The sequence below is a fragment of the Ruditapes philippinarum genome, unplaced genomic scaffold, assembly GCF_026571515.1.
Source record: "Ruditapes philippinarum isolate M1 unplaced genomic scaffold, ASM2657151v2 ctg911_1_1_1_1, whole genome shotgun sequence".
NCBI classification, from domain to species: domain Eukaryota; kingdom Metazoa; phylum Mollusca; class Bivalvia; order Venerida; family Veneridae; genus Ruditapes; species Ruditapes philippinarum.
In genome coordinates this window covers 89,202-113,684 of record NW_026856278.1, presented here as the reverse complement: position 1 = coordinate 113,684, position 24,483 = coordinate 89,202, and the positions used below count along the sequence as shown (strand labels likewise).

The 24,483-nt window shown below is 30.5% G+C and overlaps 1 protein-coding gene and 1 long non-coding RNA gene across 2 annotated transcripts in view; one reads left to right on the top strand and one right to left on the bottom strand.

Annotated features, from left to right (window-relative positions):
• The window catches only part of LOC132746073 (uncharacterized), a gene marked incomplete at its 3' end in the record, with an annotated part of 56,868 nt that extends 34,771 nt beyond the window's left edge, over positions 1-22,097 (bottom strand). The window contains 1 exon segment of the mRNA XM_060735146.1: positions 21,812-22,097.
• LOC132746076 (uncharacterized) lies at positions 673-1,918 on the top strand. Its single transcript, XR_009627941.1, has 2 exons — positions 673-1,363; positions 1,675-1,918. It is a non-coding gene; the product is annotated as an uncharacterized LOC132746076 (long non-coding RNA).
• Positions 22,098-24,483: the final 2,386 nt, after the last annotated feature.

Here is a 24,483-nt window from a genome sequence, read left to right as displayed (position 1 = left end):
GAAACTACCTTAAATTTATGTTTTTTTTTATTTATTTGATATTTTATAAGAAATAATTTGTAAAGTATTTATTCATTCGTTTATATTTGTAAATACTTATTGATTGTTGGTGCCGGGATTTCGACATTCTTAAATTGCCGTTTTCGATTGTTTTTATTCGGATGTTGTATTTATAATGATGCTTGAACAAACGTAAGATTCGACATAAAATTTGAATAGGTCCATCAGGCATTTTTAGAAAGAAATCAACATTGGCTATTGCCACACAATCTAGGTTTTATCATTAAATAAAAGCATATTAATTTTTGTATTTCTTGTAAGAAAAATATTTTCTGATTTATTATTAATATTCTAAATTTTATTAACAATAAATCAAAACATAAACTTGAAATGCGTCCATATGGACACTGATGTACGAATGTGAATCCACAAAATTTGTTATCATAGAACATTAAAAGTGAGTTCACTAACAAGACCAGAGATATATTTGGGGGGGGGGGCATGTTATATTATTCTTATTGTTCTAATCGATTATGATAAAACTTTAATGGTATTTTGATATCAAAGCAGACTGTAAGATAAACTTTGCCTTTCGGTGATACTAAAAGACAGCAGCTTCTCTTTTGCACTACAATCTCGACCCTTGAATGTATTTAACATGACCTTATTATGTATACGTATGTTATGAACACATTTTCAGTTTTTTTAACAGAATATTAAAAGGGGTATTACAAGAAGGACAAATTGAAATGATATTTCAATACAAAATCACTTATTATAGAATATTAAGTAGTAAATTCAAACTGGAGGAACTCCAAATTGCAAGCACATACATGCATGAATATTCAGAATAGATTTTCGGTATGATTTTGGATATGACAATGTAAAAAAAGTTGATTGGTTTTCACGTCAAAATAAATTTACACAAAAAATGGCCAATCAAAATAAGGGGGTGTCGCATATAAGTGAATCGTTTATATAGAATTGCAAATTAAAGAAAAACTCTGTGTTACCAGACTTACCAGAAACATTTGATATCTATAGCTAACACACATTATATTTCAACATGAGCGATGTTAATGTCACAGAAGTTTTATTTGTGATTTTTTTTCCAATCACTGTCCCGAGCTACTTAATTTATTGGCTCGGAAAAAAACTTTTCGGAGGCGACAATCCTGCTCCAAGTGATTTTCCGCAGGACCGAAGACTATAAAACAGTCTCTTAGTTAACAGTTTTAGGATTGAAAGAAGCGTCATAATTATCTTATTGTTCCTTGATTAAAATATCACTATGCAGTATATAAATAATTTCTGTTCAAATCCAGAGATATACCAACATGGAAATATTCAAAGGTGTAAAAAGGTAAATATAAAACAAATATATTTATTTTTTAGATGCGACCCCAAATAATACCACCAAATTTACAATGACACAATGACGTAAAAGATTTTTTGTGAAACGCTTAAAATTTACATGTTAATCAATTAACGCGTCAGTTTTTAATATGAATTCATGCGATTGTTCCATTTCATACTTTCAGACAGAATTGTGTTTGATAAAAATCACAAAATTATTTCTTTTTACACGTTTAACTTCACAGAACCTATCATTGGAATTAACTTCTCTAATCCTTACATTAAGAGGCAATTATTCGTAGTTTTTATTATTTTCAGACCAACTGTGGCTTCTGGATTAATTTTGCTTAGATGAAACTTTACACCAATTACAACTCTACATAATGTGAAGACAAGAAAACCGCTATGCATTGAATCTACAGGGACAAAGTTGTGCAATTTGCCTAGGAAACATCTGACCTGTTTTCGAAAATTCAATTAAAATGTATTTATCAAATTAACATTTTAAACATATTTGTTCATTTAGCACGTTTCAAAATCTAATAAAAAATGTGTTTTTCTATCTTTGTATGCTATCTTGCTCTCTTGACTTTACTGGTGTAAAAATGAAGCCTCAACGCCCCTCCAATGGTATTTTTCACATGGAAAAATTGTGTATATTTTGTTAATTATATATCACCAGCAAGAAATGCATTAAAGTATTACCTTGTTTGTACAAAAATTACTAATCATGGCCCTAATTACTGGCACTTTTAATTAAACGAATCAATCCGAATTTTGATAGAGGAAATGAATATATGATCACGTGACTTATATATTCTTGTATCAAGAAATCTTACATAAATTGGCTGAATATCAATTATAATGTTTTGTCTAGAACACTGCAGTTAATTTACGTCTAAACAAAAGACTTTTTAGATATTAATATGTAGTTGATGATACTGAATATTTCTGAACACAGATGCAACTGGCCTAATGTATGTTACAGAACTAAGGTTTTATTAACAATTTGTTTTTAACTATTCGGATTTCATTCAAGAAATTACAAATTACTCGACAAAATGTTGAGAATAAAAGTTTTTAAAATGTGATTACACTTGATGTAGAATGAAAAACAATTTTGTTAGTTATTTTGTGAAATACTTTTTTGGAATATACGCATGAATTGTCTAAACAGAACATTTAACTTATTTTATATTTTTTATGATACAAAATATACAGTGATTCTTTCAAATATATAAACATTACATAGAAGTTTAATTGTAATAAGCATGAACAGTACATACTAGAAATTAAATTTATTTAATATGTATACATATATTTCAGTTTCATAATCAAGTTTGATTTTTATTCATATAAATTTTTTGGTACTCTACTTGGATTGCACGTGCCGTTTGCAATGTGTAAATTTCCTTCTTGTTCACTTGAAAATATTTTACTTTTTAATACGGTTTCGAAATTTTCATAAACATTAGCATGAATCTGGAGGCGTGTAGCTGTAAGAAATCCGTCTATAAGAAACAAATGCAACTTACTATTTAGATACAGTTGTCTTTTTTCAAATAAAAAGTATTGACAAATGGTAAGCATCAAACTTTGTTTTTTGTTTTTGCTTATTCGCTGTTTTGTGTTTTTTTTAAATGAAATCTTAACAACAAACAATGATGTTCGGCGTTGTAACATTGTTTTACAAATAAAAAGGACACTCAAGAGAGACGATAGTTTTTTACAAAACAAATTTTAAAATTGTACAGTTTTATCAAAAAAAAATCCACTTTGTCAGAGTTGGAAACTAAGAAAGAAGAACATAACGTTCAGCAAGTAAATATATCATTTTCTAGACTTTTGTGTCGTTTTTTTTTTGTTGTGTAGATTTCTTTTTGTCTGTCACAAAACTTGTCATAAACTTCTGGTGCAATTTCGTCCAAACCTTACTGGAATGATCAGCACTTAGTGTAGTTGTGCATTTCATCAGCTATTTTGATTCAATGAATTTGTCGGATTTATGGCTCTTTAATTATTTTTCAAACATTGTCTTGACTACTCCTCTACTACTACTAATGCAATTTCAATGAATCTTTACTTGCGCATATTACACTGGTTTTCCATTTGAATGATTTTTTTGCCCAGTTATTCCCCTTGAATGAAAAGGTTGTTGATAAAATGTGCCCGGCCTACTCCTAAAATACTATTAATGAAATTTCAATGAAACCTTACAGGATCGATTGGAAGGTCAAGTACTTCTGCTTTATAAAAATGTTTTTCACCTGAATATATTTTGGCTGAGTTATTGCCCTTGAATAAAAAGGTTTTTTGTGTGTGTTGCCAGCTACACAGAAGTTTGTCGGGACTACTCCTCAGAAAAGACTGATGCAATTTCAAAAACTTTAGGAGAATGATCGATTGGAAGGTCAAGTACTTCTGCTTTATAAAAATGTTTTTCACCTGAAACTATGTATAGTTGTGCATCTTATCAACATTTTTATGTTCCTTGATTTTTGTCAGAGTTTTTGTCCCTTCATGTTTTTAAATTTGAAACTTGTCATGACTACTCCTGTTACAACACTAATGCAATTTCAATGAAACAGGATTGGTCGATAGCTCACATTCTTGCGCATATTACACAAGTTTTTAGGTTGAATTATTTTTGCCGAGTTATGGCGACACATGAGACCACTGATCGTTCTTATTAAGGAAATGTGTTCTCACTACATATGCAAGCGATTTACAAGCATTCATCATAATTTAAATACAAATAATGCTCATCAATGTAGGAGTTTTGTAAAAAATGCTCATCAATTTAGAGGTTTTGTAAAATCCAGTGATGTATTCATACAGTAGTGATCATGGAAATTAGATTTCTATCTCACACTTGCATATACATCCATATACGTCGGAATACGGTCCCTGTGTCAATCAATATGTGTACCATAAAGAAAATATCATATAAAAGCTTTTACTTTTTTTACAAAAATTTATTTCAATTTAAATTCACATCTTTGTTGCTGTTTAGTTACAACTTGTTTCAAAAAGAAACATTCAGGACAATTTCTAACTGGTGATCAATTGAATTTATCTGCTATCTTTCACTCTAAAACATTAAAAAAGTATTTACAATCTACTAAAAAAACGCACATTAAGAAATCCAACCAATTACAAGAAAGACTTTGTTTTATAGTCCATTAAAATGAGACTGATATGTCGGTAGGTTCAAGAAATGAATTTCTTGTTCCTTTTCAATGGACGCTATAACGTAATCAATTTCGGTTTGGCCGAATACTGTGCCTTATAATTGCAAAATTGTTTTTACTGCCCGTTCAAAACACTTCGTTCTCAAAATAACCTGGAATTGTTACAGTCGAAGAAGTAGATATTTTTTACATTTTAAAAATTTGACAAAAATATAAAAGTACATGTCAATAAGGCTATATAATGGCAACATGTAACTTATTATTGTGATCTATTAAAATAATTTAATTACAATTGTAATTAAAAGTTGACCTTACCTAATCATCTACGTTTCCTAACTGCGCAAAATGAATGATAACAAATGTCAAACATTTGCAACAAATAACAGCGTTATTGCTAAACATTTCCTTTTTAATCCTACATAATTTGTATATTTCATATTTCATATGAATTCCCATTAATTAAAATATCTTTTTAATGAAAGATGTGTGCTTATACGTAAATGAAATGTTTACATATATCTTAATCCACAACAATGAAGATCTTTAGTGTTTTTAATTTTACCATTTCAAAACATTCACTTTCATCTTTTCCCTCTGATCTACTACATATACTGTTTTTATATTAATATCATGATAGTTCAAACTATGTTTGCATATGCTAATGTGCCGTTGTTAGACTAACTTGGCAAGCATTTTGCCTAAATGGAAACTTAAAGATGATTTGCTCTCGCTTACATAAAATATCTTATCTTTACTTTCATAAAGGATTTGCCCTATATCTTATAAATGAATCATACTTAGAGGTATATTCATGAACATTTGGCATAAATAGGCTTTCGTCGTCCTATCAAAATTATTTCTTAAGAAAATTTACTGCGCATAAATAATATCTTCCAGCTTACCCTTATCACGTAAAGCTTGTTTTTGTAATGGTTCAATTCATAACATGGTTATTTAGCTGGCCATTTTTCTTATCGGATACTAAAGTGGACAAAATACTGAAATGCATGGCTATATACATGTATAAAAATCTGGGAAAAAAACTATGATTCCACAGAAGCAGTTATAACAACAAAATTAAATGAAAATTGCAAAATCAGTTTGATTTAGTCCAACCCTATAACCCATTTTTTCACGGAAAATATCTTAAATGAACATGTCTATCTTTTAATCAAGACATACTAAGAGCAGCATTAAGATAATTTAGATGATATTTTTTTGTAATTTAAGGTCTAAAAGTTTTATATAAATACCACAATATATTTTACAAAATGCAAATTTTAATTACATTTTAAAACAGAGATTTAGTTTCAGTCAAAGGCTTATTCGTCCAAGCATTATGAAAACAAGAAACGTGATCATGGACATAATGCTTTTCTATTATTATTGTCTATTACAGTAGAAATCCGGATGCATTTTCACAAACTTAATACGCAAATTCCTTAGCCATATTATCTAACAATAGAAGAAAACATATACAATATCAAAATGATAAAACTACATGTATGTATTCAAATTCACAAAAACACATTTGTTATACTTAAGAAAACAATTTTAAGCATCTATTGTTAAAAACAATGCAACAAAAAAGCCTATTGTCGATATAATAACCCAGAAATTGCCACAATATACTTGCAAATTCCTGCATGCAATGAAAATAGTTATAATGCGTAAAAAACTTATGACACAAGGAAGTCCGAAAGACAATAACGTTTTACAAAATTGACCAGAGGTTGATATTAGTACGCCATGTAGCTGGATTTGGCCATGTAGCTTTATTGGACATGGTCAACAACAGAATGATATTGCAATACCTTAATGTAAAATGATTGCACTTAACATTGTGATTCAATACATGTACATCATATCTCATCAATTAAAAATATATGTATATATCAATACTTTACAGTTAATTTGACTGTAGTGTTTATACATTCTGATTATCAAATCAAATAATAAAAGTGTGTATAATACTTTTGCAATTTGTGATAGTTTGTATTCTTTCATACGTAAAAAGTAGAGGTCTGAGGTCATTTACAAAAACGGTTACTAAATACAAATTTGTTTTAGTATATACATAATATTATTTTGACAGTGTAGTAAAACGTAACCATAATAACAGACACGATCTCCAACCAGGAAGCACTGGACAATGGGTGTAAAGTTCCTTGCTCAAGGCTTGCCCTTTTCTGGATTTTGTCTAAATAATATACTTACTTCCTCCTTGAATATAAAAAATATTTGATAAGGAAATTTTTTTTTCAATTAACATATACCACTAAGATTTAAAATAACGCAGTACTTAGTGATATTATCTAAAATATATTTTTATTATCTTAAAAAGAGAAAAACATAATCTCTAAAGAAGGCCCAACACAGCAAAATTGAATATACACAATAATTATGTCGTGCTGAATGTTCTTCAAGGATTGGAAATAAAACATATTTGATTAAATGTACGGGGAGGCTTTTTACAGCCGCCACACGGCACAAATAACACTGATGTGACCATAAAATAGAGAAGTCTCCCCCCTGGTGAAGTGCGCCTAAATCGTTCATTTAATTAATTTATAAAAGTAATGCCTCAGTGGTGGCTACAAAGACTAATTAAAGGACTATAGTTGATTCCAAAAATGGAACCGAATGATATGAAATAGTTTACTGTCAATGTTTTATGATCATTGTTTTCTGTTCAAAAGACATAAATATTCATTAATATGGAAACTCAATATGCATTCGGTTTGTTTTTAAAGTTTCAATTCTATATTATACTTACATTTTATAAAGAAATATTTAGGAGTGAGCGTTAAGGTCAATCGGCTTTTAATGAAGCATGCATTTCTATACATTCGGTGAATAAAAGAAAAAATTTTAATACGAAATTCTCTTATAATAAAATGTTTATTTATTGCCGTGCTGTCGCCGTCATGACGACGCAAACACGCACCATAAGAAAGAACAAAGGAACACATGCTGCAGTAAGAAATATTGAATACCATTATGACTTGATCTATCAGGCAATTATGTAAGCAAAAAGATAAAATCACTAATATGGCTGCAGTTTTTATAGGCAAGTCTTATATATTTCTTAATTATTCTGTGTCGTAGACAAAAGCCGGCAATTACTCTCAAGTTTTCTTGGCTAACCGGAAATACACATATAAGTCCTTAAAAGCCTCAAGACTTCATAAAAATCATCAAAAAATGACAAAACATTTCATGTTGGATTTGCTAAACGTAAAAGGCTTTGCATTATATTATGAAACCATTACACTATCACGCATGAACATTTGAGTTACTCATTTCTAAAACGTGATATTGTCGTTCATTGAACGCCGCCCTTCATTGTTGATTTTTCTTTTTTTAACCTATGAACAATTTATGACACTCCTTATATGGTCATGTTTCCATGAACACTGTCTAGACTTCAAACTGGAAAACCAAATGAAATCAATACAAAAGCCTACCTTTCTGCGCAGTTAATATCACAAAGAATTTGAGGGTAATTCCAACATATGCAGGTCACTTCTCAAGTATACAGAGTTTAAAACTAACTTATTTTCCGTAAATGTTATCAAAGGCGACTGTAAAATATTTTTAACAATACGTGATATCTTAGCTGTAAACTAAAATACTATACATATTATGAATTAAGGTTTCATTTCACATTTAAGGGGGAATGTGTATAATTAAATTGATCGGAAAGCGTTCTTTAACCATATACATGTATATAGAGCATATATCACTTTCCTCCTTCTGAAGTATATTAATTACATGTACTTTAGTTTTATCAACCAAATCAAAAATATCCTGTTTTAGTTCAATATTATACATGTATTCAAAACAGTTTACTTCCGTTATTTAAGTTTCATTTGTTAAAGTTATTGAAGGTGTAAATAATAGTAATTCACAATTTGTTTGGTTTAAACAATATTTATTTCTTCATCAATATTTACAGACAAAATTACAATATATATTTTGCATTCAGGATTGAGTAGAAAGTTTAAAGCTAATATGAAACTCTCTCCTGTTTCATTTAATATGATTACTTTCTGGGACAATATGCTCTTCCTTTTATTCAAATACGGCTTCAGGCCTTAGGTTTGTTTTACAAGGTTTCTTGGCTAGTTTCGTCTTTACAATGAATAAACCATGAACTCGCCATGATTGTGCATTTAATTATACAATTGCAAATTCAGTAAAAACATGACATCAGCCAATTTTCTTTTTAAAAATTATTTAAAACGCAAAATATGAAAAACAAGATCAACAAGTAAGGAAGGTATTCGAGGTCAATCAAGCAAAATAAACGAACGCATGCGTTATCAATGTGAAAAAAAATGTGTATGTCTGAATTTGATAAGAACATGCATCAGAAAACAAATACATTTTTACTTCTTTCAAGAGGATAACCGTTAAAGTGATGATTTTAGCTTATTACATGTACATAGTAGCGCTAAATGTAAAGTTATTTACCATGAAAGTAAAAAATGTAGACAAAGTAGTACTTTGACTTAAACACTAAATCACTATAATTGTACTATTGTCAAAAAGCAACAGAGAAATCGATTATTAGGGTAATTGGCAAATCAGGTACTTTTTAGAAATCTATAAAATATGATAAACAAGATCAACAAGGAAAGGTTGCGTTCAATGAACGCAACCCCCATACGACCCAGCAACAAGAACCAGCGGCAAGGAGCCCAGGCGGACCGGACCCAAAAGAAAAACAGGACAGGGCACAAGGCATAGCACACAAAAAATGAATTTTGAGACATACAATAAAAGCATTTTCGAGCATAATTGACCTTAAGCTTATTGATCAAAAGAGAGAGAACTCCCCATAGAACGCCAAAAACATCAAAATTGAAAATGATACAGGCTCGGTTTGATTAAGCGTGTTAATGGGCGGTGCTGGAATTTACAAGCTACCATTCACGCTCCCTAGCACCGGCTTATTTAAGTCTTACAAAAGACAGTCAAATGGAATTTGGGGGAACTAATATGCCTTCATATCGGCCATATCACGAATCTCTCATATAATTAATAATTTTAAGTATTACCTTATTCACGATTACATTAAAAACATTAAGGAAAGAGAAACACTAGAATAAAGATCAACAAGGCAAAATAGAGAGAAATTTGAATTTAGAAACATCCGCAGATGTGTTCATACTGCGGTTATCATGGAATCGTCAATGTGACACTTTCGTGCCATTCCATGAAAAGCGGCGTATGGTCCCCAAGTAAAAGAATGCTTGTGCCTTAAACGAGAAAACAATGGGCGGAACTGATGTAAATGGAATTTTGAAAAAAGGATCAGCCCCCGAGACAACAAAGCTACCACAGCAGGGCACCCAGAAGAAACATTACTTTGCATAACTTAATTTTCATGGAAAAGTGGTTGACATATAAGATAAGCAATCTGAAGCCTGCTGGTCGCGTAGTTCAAACCATGACAGGGGCAAAATAGAGAGAAATATGATCGCTAAAGGAAGTCCAAAATGGCCTGCTCATGGACAGTACTGGAGGGTGTAAATATCTGGAAAAAAGTGATCCCTCGAGAGCATTAAAAAAAAAAACTAAAATGAAAATTGCAGACTCGGTGTGATCGAGCCATTTTATGGACGTAGTTACCGTCCACGCCCACTAGCACCGTCTTAATTAATTATCATAATTAACTGTCAGGATAATCATTTCTACCACAAAACAAATTACATCTTAACATTCTCAATTTAAACCCTGTCAAGATGAAATAGAGAAAAACGGAATCCTCAAAGAACGTCTAAAACGATAACATTGAAAATGTTGCAAGCTCGGTTTGAGCCTATTGATGAAATATATAGAAACAGAATTCCTGAGGAATACCCAAAGCGGCAAAATTAAAAATCGTTCATTCTCGGTTTGATTGAGCCTGTTTTTGGACGGTAGTGGTATTTCCAAGCTACCGCACACGCTTCATATCACCGGTTTATGTAGAATTCGACATCTAAAAATGAAAATACTTTATATGTCTAAATATTAAGCTTATCTCGTTACATTTTACTTTATACACTAAATGTGTATGGATAGTTTGGTTGCTGCAATAAATTTCAGGAAACTGATAACATCTGGAAACTTGATAATAATATTAAAGTGTCATGATGCCTATCTTAGTGTAAATGATGTGTGCAGAAGTGAAATTCAAACAGCTTTTCCTCTGGCCATGGATGTGCTCTATTTTACATTGTACTATGTAACAATTATCAATAGACTACTTGACCGACGGACATTATTATAGCTATCATTCGGAATGTGTCGGTAACGTTCAATTTAAAAAGGAAATATAAGGTAGTTTTTATATTTTATCCTAAACATTTTTTCATTATCAATTATTGCTCAATTACCCTTTTATAATATTAAATATATCGAAATACATGTATATATATATATATATATATATATATATATATATAATATATATAATATATATATATATAATATATATATATATATATATATATATATATAACTAACTCCACTCAACTGGACGGCGCCAAAAAATTAGAATAATATCCTTTAACGTGTGAAATACTTATATGTCACAGTATGAATTAGTTCGAATTACTAACATGTTTGCATGTTAAACATATCCCGTGTTTTGTGCGGCCCAAAATGCATGTTTGTTTGTGACGTTTTATATATACGCTCTAACATTGTAGCGGGAAAAATCATCATCTGTACCATAGACCAAAATGGATTTGATTCATATATCTATCTTTAACATAATTTCTTATTGTAAATCTGAATTGAAACAATTTATAATGCATTTTAAATATCTCTTATATACTAGTATATTTGAATTCTTCTAGATGTTAATTATGTCACAAAATATTATATTAAAACAAGATCAACAAGAAAAGGCGGCGTTCAACGAACGCAACCCCCTCACGACCCAGCGGCAAGGAGCCCTGCTTATTGCATCGGAACTCGTAATTTGTGTGGATGTAAATCATGTCGCGATATTTATCGTACATAACCCTTTGAATGCTGGAATATTAACCATTACTATGTCTGTATATGACATATTTTGAACCTTTAATTACATCAGACTACTTATAATGCCTGAACTTCATGCGTTTATATCGGAACACTGCGTATGACTGAATTTGAACTATTTTGGTATGCTTGAATATTAACCACCATTTCGGAAGATATCATACTTTGATATGTAAATGTGCGAATTTTTATTACAAACTAAAAATTATACATGTATATACACATGTACATTAGTATTTCAAAACAATCACTAGATGTTATGATTAATAAGCAGTCACATCTCATTTTGAACAATAATAAATATCCTGAAAAATATTACAAGAAAAGATAATGAGCCCCGAGGATAATTATTTTATAATGACAATGCAGATGCTCCGAGTTTGGAATGGCTTATTTTTTCTTAGACACTGAAATTGTTTTTACGCTTTCCCACCCGCCTTAATCGCCAGACTTCATTATTGAATTATATGGACCACCGGTTATATCAGTCCCAATTATCTCACATTAAAATCATATTCCGTCGTTCATATTTATGTTAAATAGAGGTGTACTGGTAAGAAATCCAGGTAGTCCTGGCATGTATCAGTGCTATACACTGGGCATGTAAAAGAACCAAGGAGTCTATTCAATAAGAGCTAGGGACTGGTTCGTTCCCGGATTCCCATGTATGTCATAGCTGTTTCTGAAGTGTCTATTCTAGAGTCATGCCTACGTCCCCGCGAGGTGTTTGACATTAATGGAAGATAGATAAATCATTGCCACCTACTGGTAATTTTACAATATAATTCTATCAAGAAGTTAACTTAAAAGTAAAACATGTTTATTCATATCCTAACTCTTATAAAAACTTGAAGCTTATTTTAACACACCAGAGCTGTAGTCACTTTGAGGAACAAAGTCGTGACCCGAGTAGGGCTCGAATTCACGATCTCTCGGTTTTGAGCTAGACAAATTGATCACAAATCCCTTTCCCCTCCCTTTTATATTTTTTTTTTAAGAGTTTTAAAAGAAACCCCCCCTGAGGTAAAAAAAGGATTTCTAAAACCAAAAAAGGGTAAATCATTTTGATCATTGGGATCACTTGTGGAACTTAAAACGGAATACAAAATCCCAAAAGAAAAAAAAGGGAAATATAACTGATTTTAACAGCTTTTTAACGATTTTCATTTGTTTTTATCTGTATGCACATTACAATAAAACCCACTAAAATAGACCGGAAAACACAAACTTCTGAAATAAAAGGCCAAAATTAGTCTTTGACAAAAACCCTTTTAGAAGGCCCTTTAAAAATTAAAAAACCCAAAGGGAAATTCTTTTTATGCCCTGTAACGCATTTCCCCGATATTTTGCCCCCCCCCCCTTTCCCTTTTCCGTCACAATACATTCACTCTCACCTCAATTATTGACAACTCATTAATGATCTTGATTGAAAGAAGTAATGAGAAATTTTGCTGACTATCTTTAGACAACTAAACTGAAATATTACCATTTTTATGTTACCATTGTTTATATTACCATTTTTTACATTACCATTATTTATATTACCATTATGTACATTATCATTATTAACATTATTTACATTACCATTATTTACATAACCATTATTCATATTACCATCACTTAAATTACCATGATTTACATTACCATCATTTACATAAAATTATTTATATTTACATACTTTTACTTTTAATTTACCATTATTTATAATAATATTATTGTATTACTATACTTTTATAATACCATTTTTTACATGATTATTCTTCTACATCACCTTTATTTACATTACCATCATTTACATCACCATTTTTATACAACCATTATTTACATTAACATTATTTATACTACCATATTTACATTAGTATACTGTGATATTGTCATATTTATATTACCATTATTTACATTACCATTATTTGCATTACTATCATTTACATTACCATTATTTATATTACCATATTTACATTATCATTATTAACATTACCATTATTTACATTTACATTATTTATATTGCCATCATTTACATCACTATTATTTGCAATACCATCATTTACATTATAAGTATTTATATTTACATATGTTTACATTACCATTATTTATATTAACATTTCTATATTACCATTATTTATAGTACCCTGACTAGCACCATCTTAGTTTATACAGAATTTGATATCAAATGCATTTCTGTAAACAACCAGTACTCAACAATCAGTGTTAAGTTTCTTACTAAAGGAAACTACGGTTTGGTCCTAACTGGGTTTTTTACCCACGCGATCCCTAGAGGAACTTCACAAAAGGTCTTAAGCTCAAAACATGAAATTTGATTTCCAATATATATTAGCTGGGGCACTTTAGTCAGAAAGATATGAAAAAAAACTAAGTAAGAAATATTATCAGACATAAATTGAAAATCGTATTTTTGTGCTTTTCTCATCCTAATTTGTGTCAAAGGCGTTTAAACGCTTTTCAATTTGGGCTCTTTTTTCACAATTAAAATTGATACTCTTTAAAAAAAAACGAAGTGAGCGAATGATCTGAAATTTGCACAAAGGTAATTGATTTAGACCAACATCAATCTCAAAAAAAAAAATTAGTCCCATTCAAAAAAACCTTAGTGGAGTCCCTTTGAATTATAAGTCAGACGCGTTAACCATGGTTTCATGCCGCCTTACGTCATTTAATCATTTAAGTTTTCTTATACTGCTTTAACCACCTTAATCTGTGTTAAATTTTAAAAAGGAAATAATATATTCACTAAAACCTACAATATCTTATGATGAAGTTAACTGATAGCGGAAACTTTAGCTAATGTAGGGAAATTAAACAGAGTAACAATTTCCTTCTGTTCGTTTATATCCTCGTTGAATCATTAAATTTCAATCCCATTTTAAACATGTATAAATTGTACTCTACATCCTACAATTATTTATTATTTTTAATTTGTATAAAATAGTATAAGTTTAATTCTTATTCTTATCCACGCATTGTTTCAAACTATAAAATATATACATTAGTTTTGTATGTCTTTTATTTTCTTTAAGGATAATGATATAGTTAGGGTTTTTTTTTATTTTTTTTTTTTTTTTTTTTCAGGTGTAGAAAAACTTCGAAAACACAGTCTTGTCAATAATCATAACTGCTACAGTTAAAGCAGCACGCCTCCAGATATGTCCTTATTTTCATGAAAATTTTGAAAATGTAATAAAAAGTAAAATATTGTTTAGTGAACAAAGAATGTAATTGACACATTGCAATCGGCACTTAAAATCCACGTAAATTACCAAAAAGAGGTCAAAATATGCAATTTTAAATAGCCCCTACTGCGTTACTAACGCAGTTAGAAATAATTGTTGATAAATTTATGCAAAAATTAGTCATTAATTGCACACAAGATATATAAATTATCAATTGAATCTTTAATATTTTACTTTTCTTAAAATCTTAGTACACATTCCCCAAGTTTAATGTTCTTGAAATATTTTGGCTCGTCCGGAGGAATGCAGCTTTTAAAAGGTTTATTTTTGTAGTCTTATTACACTATGTAATAGGGGAATATTCGATAGTATTTTTTTTAACGAGACATATTCTATACAGCAAAAAAAAAGATGTAATTATTTACAATTATTATGAACTTTACTGCAGTCGGGAATAACCATTTAAAATACCAGTTGTCTCCCTTTCATGTAAACAACTTTATACTCGTTAAATCGATACTCGTAGTACACATTTACACAGCGTGGTAGTGTTTAAATAAACGATCTATATTACCGTCATATCGCCGTTTTACATGTACTTCGCAATAAATATAAAAATTCACATTAAGTGTTTTTTTACTGATAACAGTGACTAATAAATAAAACTTATTGTAAAGTACTGGCACATTATGTTGAGAAAGCGGTTCCACCCACTTGTTTTAATTAGTAAGTGATTAACTGAAATATAGGCCATCGTCTCGCATTGAAACATGCGTTTAATCAGCTTTATTGGCGTTACGCATTTGTTATATAAATATGATAAGGGAGTGTCGATTCTTAATGTGAGAAAATATTAATTATTTTCTCTTTTCAAAAAAAAGAAAATATTCATATTTTATAAAGAAATAATATATCGACATACATGCAGACGTGTTAATCAAGTGTGACAAATGTATTAATTGTTACAAATTGAAATAAAACAGAATATGCAACGTCACAACCAATACTAATAGATCGGCATCTACTTAAGGCTTCGGCATCTACTTATTAGTTTTATCTACCTTTTCTTCCTGAAAGCTTTCACATGTTTTAAAAATTGTTATCAGTTTTAACGACTGGCTATATTTTTATTCATGATTTGGAAGATGTCCAAAATACCGTGAATAGTTTGTGAACAAAGCTATACATGTGTAATATTTTATCAATTTTGAAAGCCAAATTTTCTGAAAATCAAATGTGTATATTCAATAAGTGACCGTAGTCCTAGGGTCTGTGTTTGTTTTAATCCGTAGGCGAGTCGACGTAAATATTTTGAAAACATACATGCTGAATGATTTGTGTAATTACACGGACAATTTTATAAAATAAACTGTTTACGCTTATTTTCCGCATGCGTCTTTAAAATATATCATATATAAATATTTATAAGTTTTCTTTTTAAAAGAGGGTACGAACTTTATACACAGACAAATTACAAGAGTAATAATTTGCACAAAAAATAACCATGACCATTTCTCCTCATTTTCGTCACTTGATTATTTGTTTTTATATTACTTAAGTTTATTTACAAAGTTATCAATGAATCATGTTTTTATGTTTTAGATAAAGGCATAAAATTAAACATATGCACGTTAAAGGGGCTGATAAGTAAAGATATCATCGACTTTTTATAATAATAATAATAATAATAATGATAATGATGATGATATATATCATTAGTTGATATATCATTAGTTTATATATCATCAATTAATATATCATCATTATGTATCAATATATCATTAATTAATTTATCATCAAATAAAATATCATCAATTTATAAATCATCAGTTTTTATATCATCTATTAATATACGATTCATTTATCATAAGTTTATATATTATCAGTTTATATATCATTAGTTTATATATCATCAATTAATATATCATCATTACACATCATCAGTTAATATATCATCATATAATATAGCATTATTTCACGTATATCTATCAATTAATTCATCATCAGTTATTCTATCATCAATCTTTGGAATGGAATTTTTTTAATATTTTAAACAACAGGCGTTTTGTTATTACAAAAAAATATAAACCAATACGTTAGAATATCTTGTAATTTAAGGCAAAGAAAAACAGGAGGTTTATTTATGACAAAATTAAGGGTGACGAAAAAATAACGGAAGCTGACTGGTGAACAATCTGCATAAAGAAATATAACATCAGTCACCTGTATAATTAGGCCATTATAGCACAAATGGTCGTTAAAAATGATTATATAAATCGATTTGTACGATGCCCTGGGATACGAGAGAAAATATTTTTGTTACAATCAATTTTGGTCACATGCCATTTTTATATCAGCCACTTAACATTATTCAAAGAGATTAAATCTTTTTATCAAGTTTGATATTGTTTATTGATCCAATATTTGGATGTTAAATACTGTTACATACTTTAAAAGATCTTTCCTTTTACTGCATCAGGCTGTGCGCCAAATCAAATATTTTCACACATATGTATATATATATATATCACTCATGTCGATGTATTAACGACAATTTTTAACGTAGCAACTTATTCATATGGAAAGTATTGAAGTCTTGATATTACAACTGAAACAAAAAAGTATAGGTTTATTGAGCGAAATGGGGGGGATAAGCTACCTTTACTCTTAACCTTTAGTAGTTTTGTAGAGTAAGGTAAGGTTACACTCCAATAGAGTACTACACGTTAAAGTTTTATTTGTTATAATTATGTTAAAGAATGAAGTCACGTATAGACGGTAACAGTTGTTATGTTTATATCAGAAAGAAAATGTATCAAATGTTAAATTTACATATGATTATAGCATAATTTAGATAAACTATTTAAAAAAAACTTGAAAATATACGGGGAATTCCGTTGCATGTCTTACCAAAGACAAGTCATCGGTATTCCTTTATATACGTGGCATATTTATATATAGATCGATATACAAGGCTTACGTTAGTTAAGTAATGTCACGCTTTCATTTATATATGTATGTATATATATAAACTTTGAAGCGCATTCACATCATTCTCTTTTGTAACATGAAGCTGTTTAATCAAGCAAATCAATTTTATAGCTAATTCAAATTTAGGTACATGAGTTATCAATTAGTCAATCAATCAATCAATCAATCAATTCAATCAATTAATTTATTAATCAATTAAGAGATTGAATGAATCAATTTAGCAGTTTAATTTATGATTTATTTATTTATTTATTCCTCTTTTACAATTGTTGTACTAAATACATAATAACTGTTTATAATCAGTTTCTCTTCTGATTTTAAATAAGTTTGATTTTTCAAAAACTTAGTTCTTATCATCATTAGCTCATTTTGTTATCTCATTCTATTTTTATCTCATAGGTATTTTGGACATGGTTCACTTTTGTAATTTAAATTTGTGAATTTAAACTTCAATTATTTATTCATTGAATAAGTAAAAGTTAGATACCTGACGATATATCTACGATATACATGTACTGGTAGACTTTTTTTTATCTTTCAGTAGATATGATAAATCTAGATGTAAATCTTTATATCATGAAATGCAGACATAAAGTCTGGTTAATTTATTATACATCAGTCACTTTACACCGATTTGATAATTACATCTACATGTTTAATTGACCAAAACAACAAGTCTGCTTTTTATAATATGCCTCAACTGCTTTTAGTACCCTTCATATTCACACAAGAGTGAGGATCAACGAGTGGATATGTTCCCCGCTATTCCCCATTCCCATATGAATGTATGGGTTTTGATTTTGCGCCAAAATATTTAAGGATATACAAAATTATCCCATGAAAAGCGAGAAAAGGGGGAACATTTTTCATACCATGGATCTGCAGGATGGGGACTTAAGGGGGGCCTTGTATTACTCTTTGGTGATATTATCAAGAATAACTGACTGGTACATAATACATTAATGAGCCGTGTCACGACAAAACCAACATAATGGGTTTCCGACCAGCATGGATCCAGACCAGCCTGCGCATCCGCGCAGTCTGATCAGGATCCATGTTGTTCGCTTACTAACCCTATTACAATAGAGAAACTGATAGCGAACAGCATGGATCCTGATCAGACTGCGCGGATGCGCAGACTGGTCTGGATCCATGCTGGTCGCAAACCCATTATGTTGGTTTTGTCGTGACACGGCTCATTTGTTCTTCTTGTGAAAATGATATTAATAAAAATTTTTTTAAAAGATACACTACTGCATTAACAATTATTATTAGTCGATTTTCTGCTTATATGAAGAATATTCTTCTATTTAAGCAATACTCTATAATGATTTATTATTTTGTTGTAAATCTAGAAAATATGCCTTTGTTTGTACAGGTAATATTGTAAATAATGGTAATATTCTTTTTATTTGTAATGTTCTTGAGGTTATGTAGGATATTATTAATGTTATTAAACAAATAAAATTATATTGTTTATAAAACAATACAATGTTTATATATACTACTTAAAATACCAAAGTTCGATGGATGGATGGATTGATGGATGGATGGATAGACGGACGGACGGACGAACGGACAGGCAGACGGACGGACAAACCGTCGGTTGGATGGACGGATGGATGGATGGACGGACAGGCAGACTCACAGGACAGTTATTATGTGGCTACTCTATTGCTCTCTCTATTGTTCTTTTTGGCCACACAAAAGAAAATAGCTACATAAAAGCATAACGGAACGAATGACATCAAAGTTACCTATTGTTCCTCTAGCCACATAATTACTCTCCTGTGAGTGCGGACGAACGAACGGTTGGATAGATGGATGGATGGATGAACGGACATGCAGGCGGACAGACATACATGCCAGCATTTGGGGTTAATGTGATTTTACTTTAATCTTTATGTGACACTTTTCCACATAAACTAGTAAAATTACCACATATACCAGTGGGATTTCCTTCTTTTTTTAACTAAAGTTATGTACGGAATGAAGCTCATAGACCATTGGATGTTCGCCCGGACAGACGAACGGACGAACGGTCAGATGGATGGATTAACAGACATGCGGACGGACAGACGGACATACATGCAATCATTTGGGGTTAATGTGATTTTACTTTGATCTTAATGTGACACTTTTCCACATAAACCAGTAAGATTACCACATAAACTAAGATTATGGACGGTATGAAGCTCATTCACCATTAGATGTTTGACCGGACTGACGGACGAACGGTTGGATTAATGGACGGACGGGCGAATGGATGAAAACTGAAAGAACCATTAGAACTACAATGTATCGAGCTGCGATATTTCAAAGATAGTATAAAGTATCAAGTCATTTGCAAATTCGGCACCCACACCAAGGGGACATGGCCTTTTGAATTTTCATATCCCTACTAAAGGTCCCGCTCTGATCTCAAAGTCCCCTCTAATTATCCCCATACTGCGAGTGCGGCATATCTGCGACCATGCTTTCGCAGCTGAAAATTCACCGCATTTTAACTTAATTGATATTTATGTCGTTATACAACTCTATGTTGTATTACTCAATGTACTTTAATTCATATAGCTTCAGACTTTAAGTGTCTAGATAAGTCATGACCGGCTGATCATTACAAACATGTAGTGTCATGATTTTAAAGAGAAAAGGCGTGAACTGACTTAGCTGTCTAACATGACAACATCAAAGTCCAAGGATAGGATCAAAGTCCCTCATTGAAACTTCAAGTTGCCTTTACCATAGATATCATTTTTAAAGAGTACAAGCTATTCAGTATCATTCTTGAACAATTTATGTTTAATTGACGTCAAATCTTATGACGTCATATATCATTTTCTTAACTTAGGGCAATAAAGAGCTAAATTAGGTATTAAATGATATTGGTATGAAATTAAGGTAACCAGCAATTATATCTGAAGAGCGAGCTAATAAACTTACAAAATTGTCTGTTACAAAGAAGCCCTTTCAATAATATTCTTCCCGGCCATTTTTTCATTCTAATAAATAAAGAAGTATAACAAATTTTGATATAAAATATTTGGCCCTAACGATATCAAGTGCTTGACACCAACTGTACTTTCTGACTACATTGACGATGTTAGAAATATACGATAGAAGTATGGATATTGTAAATAATCTGTAAGACATGATAATATATATCATATCATATAATGTTGTATGTGAGTGAATATAAAGAAATTTGGATTGCCTTAAAGTAGAAGTAGAAAAAAATGTCCGACTGAAACAGATGTTTTAAAGAATAATCAATGTTTCTCTCCAACATCGCCTGATTAATACATGTATTATTCTAGAACATAAGTCCGCCTGGTTTACCAATAAGGACTATAAATAAACATGCGTACTTTTTAAAGTAAATTCCGTATTAAACAATATTTCTTTTTCATAAAATGTTTCAATATTGTATAAACTATAAAATATAAAATTACTATATGCTACTTTCATCTTAATATATATATAAAATTTATATATTCAGAAATAACAAATGATAAATCATGCATTACTATACAGCCCAGTAATCAATACATTATAAACATAGGTGTGACCAAATATAGTATATTTTATATCTACATAACAAGATGGAATGATTCAAAAAAATAAATATTTTGTTTTTAAAATCGATCTAAGTAAAAGAAATAAAATTAAATCTAAAGAATTAATTGTGCTTTGGCTTGTTTCGTTTCCATTTCTATGTCGGCAATTTCATTCTAATTAATTTTATGACCACAATCAATGTAATACATTTCAGAAAATACAAGAAAGATATTATCTTTCTTTGAAATTTTAATTTGTTATTCTATGAAATGTTCTCCTTCGTGCTTGGTTTGTAAAATTGTATTTAAACTAGGGCATTCAATGTTCTTTTCTGCGCAAAAACAAGATGGCGCTAACACTGCCGACGTGGCAAGGGGAGAACAAAGGACAAAGCGGGGGTTTGACCTAGAAAAAAAGACGTTACTGCGCAGGCTCTGTGGGAGGAGTCTTCTATAGAATGAGCTAAAAATAATTAAAGAAACCTCTCACCTTTGTTATTAAGTCCCTGTTTCATAAAACTACTCGCAAATTGATAAATCCAGTGTTTGGGTTTCCACTATTACACGCACCTAAAACTGTACTTGTGACGCACAAGGAATACGCATGTGCTGTAACCAAAACAATATGTAAACAGAAACAGTATCTAATGATATTCAATACTGTAATGATTAAAAAACAGTGTGGGAATCAATTTGTTGATATGAAAAAAGCCTTTGTCCGCAAAATTACGACGTAAAAGGGTTCTTTGTGCTTTGCAAGTCTTGCTTTTCTTATGTCAATGGGCGCAGTCGTACACTCGAACACACTTCACGTGGCCATAATACTTTAATGTAGATAAATGCGAATGATAACTACGTTTGAAATAGATAAAGATATATAAGTATGCTATTTTTTTTCAAAAATACAGTACATGTCGGTTCAATGACAAACCCCAAAAGACGTGTTAGTTTTCGAAAAACAAAACGTTTTATTTACGTTTTTTCAATTTACTTTGATGTCTTTGTTAAGGTTAAGCTTTTTGAATAATGTTGATTATAATAAAAAATTAATAAATGACAATTTGAACGATCACTATTTAATTTAATTCGTTTTTATTGCTTTTATTCATAAATACAGTAACATCACGATACTATGGCCATTGTTACGTGTTCGTCAAAAACTTAACTAACGCTACCATTGGAAATTTGATCCTGAATAATGTAAATTCGGCAACGATATATAATAAAGGACAGGCATGTAAGCTGAAGACTATGCTATGAAATTATAAAATCTATATATCAAATACTATTTCAGAAGGTCAGTCGTTCTTTGCAAAAGATAATATTCATTGTCATCTCTGGCGTCAATAAGCTCAAAAGATATATAATCTTTCATTGCTGATGTCCCTTGACGTAAGTACGCTATTTTGGTGTTTTCTTGGGAGACACAGGCAAAAGTTTCGTTTCTTCGATTTTGATTTTTTCATTCATTATTCTGTAATAGTCCTCAAAATGAATACACTAGGCAGTCACAGGGACAAAACTTTTTCTTTATAAAGAATAAAATGGTGGTTTCTTAATTTGACCCACGTAGTTCAGATTAGAGCGTTAAGAATTAACAATAGTTGTCACAGTGAATTCTGGAAACGTTAAGAAACATGTCAAATGAATGACTTAGACTTGTTTCAATGATACAATATCAACAATATCTGTTATTGTAACTTCCAGGGTTTGTTCAAGTCACATGAATTAACTACTCTTTGGTTCTGTCGGCGTCTAGATTTTGTCCAATTTATATACTATATTAGATATATTTGCGCCTCAAACCCAAAATACATAGAATTGATACAGAAATCCATGCCGGGACTTAAAGAAAAGTCATTTTAGCGAGATTTGAGTATATAAGATAATTTTTTAATACTTTTGTCATTCATTTTCCTGCGTATCACTTATGAAATCAAACAGAAATAGAAAATGTTTAAACAGGTCAGTTATTTGTCCTTTGTATATATCTGACTGCCTATGGGAATGTTAACCATACACTTAAAGGTGTCTTATTACTACGAAACATTCATCATTTTTCATTTTATACTGTAAAAATTCATTTTGTTCCGCTGTTACTACTGATTAAGAGTGGGTTTTTTTTAAACACAAGAGCGTTTTACGATAGCATTGTTACAATAAACAAGTTAAATGCAACACTACTGAGTATAAATGTAACAGTAAAGATCAATCAGATGAAATACAGAATACTGTCTAAGATATGAACAGTCTTTGCACGAGTAATCTTTGATTTGACTAGTAAATTTGGCGGGTCATTGCTAAAGATTAAAGTATTTTTTGCCCCGAGTTGTCATAGACCTAAACAATGGTTCCCTGACCTACCTCCGTTTTAAACAGTCGTCAAATGCCAACAAAACAGAAAATCTGCACACTGTCACCTGCGCGCTTTATAACTTTGACTTGTTATAAAGTTGCCCCATTCTTCATTTCATTGTTGTTATATTATCTTTTTTCTGGTCTTTCAGGATCATTGATTCAAACACTTTTAAGGATGAAAATGGAGTACCGCTCAAACCGGTGCTAGGGGACATTAGGAATGTTGCATTTTATCATTATCCCTCATGTACCGACCTTATCAAACCGAGTCTGCAATTTTCATGTAATATTGTTGTGATTAATGCTTTCGAGGGATCACACTTTCCCGTGACATTTTTATACATGATAAGAGGTGAATGACCGAGAGACCCGCCCTTCTCCGCCTGTAGCATATTGGTGCACATTACATCGAGGTTTTACAGTATAATTAAAATATTGTTTTTGCTTTTTATTTAATGATAAAAGTTTATTAATCATACGTTATATTTTTAACTAGCATTTAACCAACTGTGTAATAAAAAATAATTGAAAAGTGAAAAAAATATATGAGTTACATAAAATGTGACATAACAAACATTCATTTTTCATATCATTTATTACATTCTACGCTCTTCACCAAGCCTCCAAGAGTTATCACGCTTGTTGGGAGATGGTACTCACATAAGTAAAAAGTGTACTTATTGTGATAAGGGTGTAAGAGTTATTTCCCATAAAGTTCCTGCATGACGAAAAAACAGAATGTAAGCCATTAAGAGTTATTTGCGCTTGATACAACATTTTTTATGTATATATTAACGGATATCA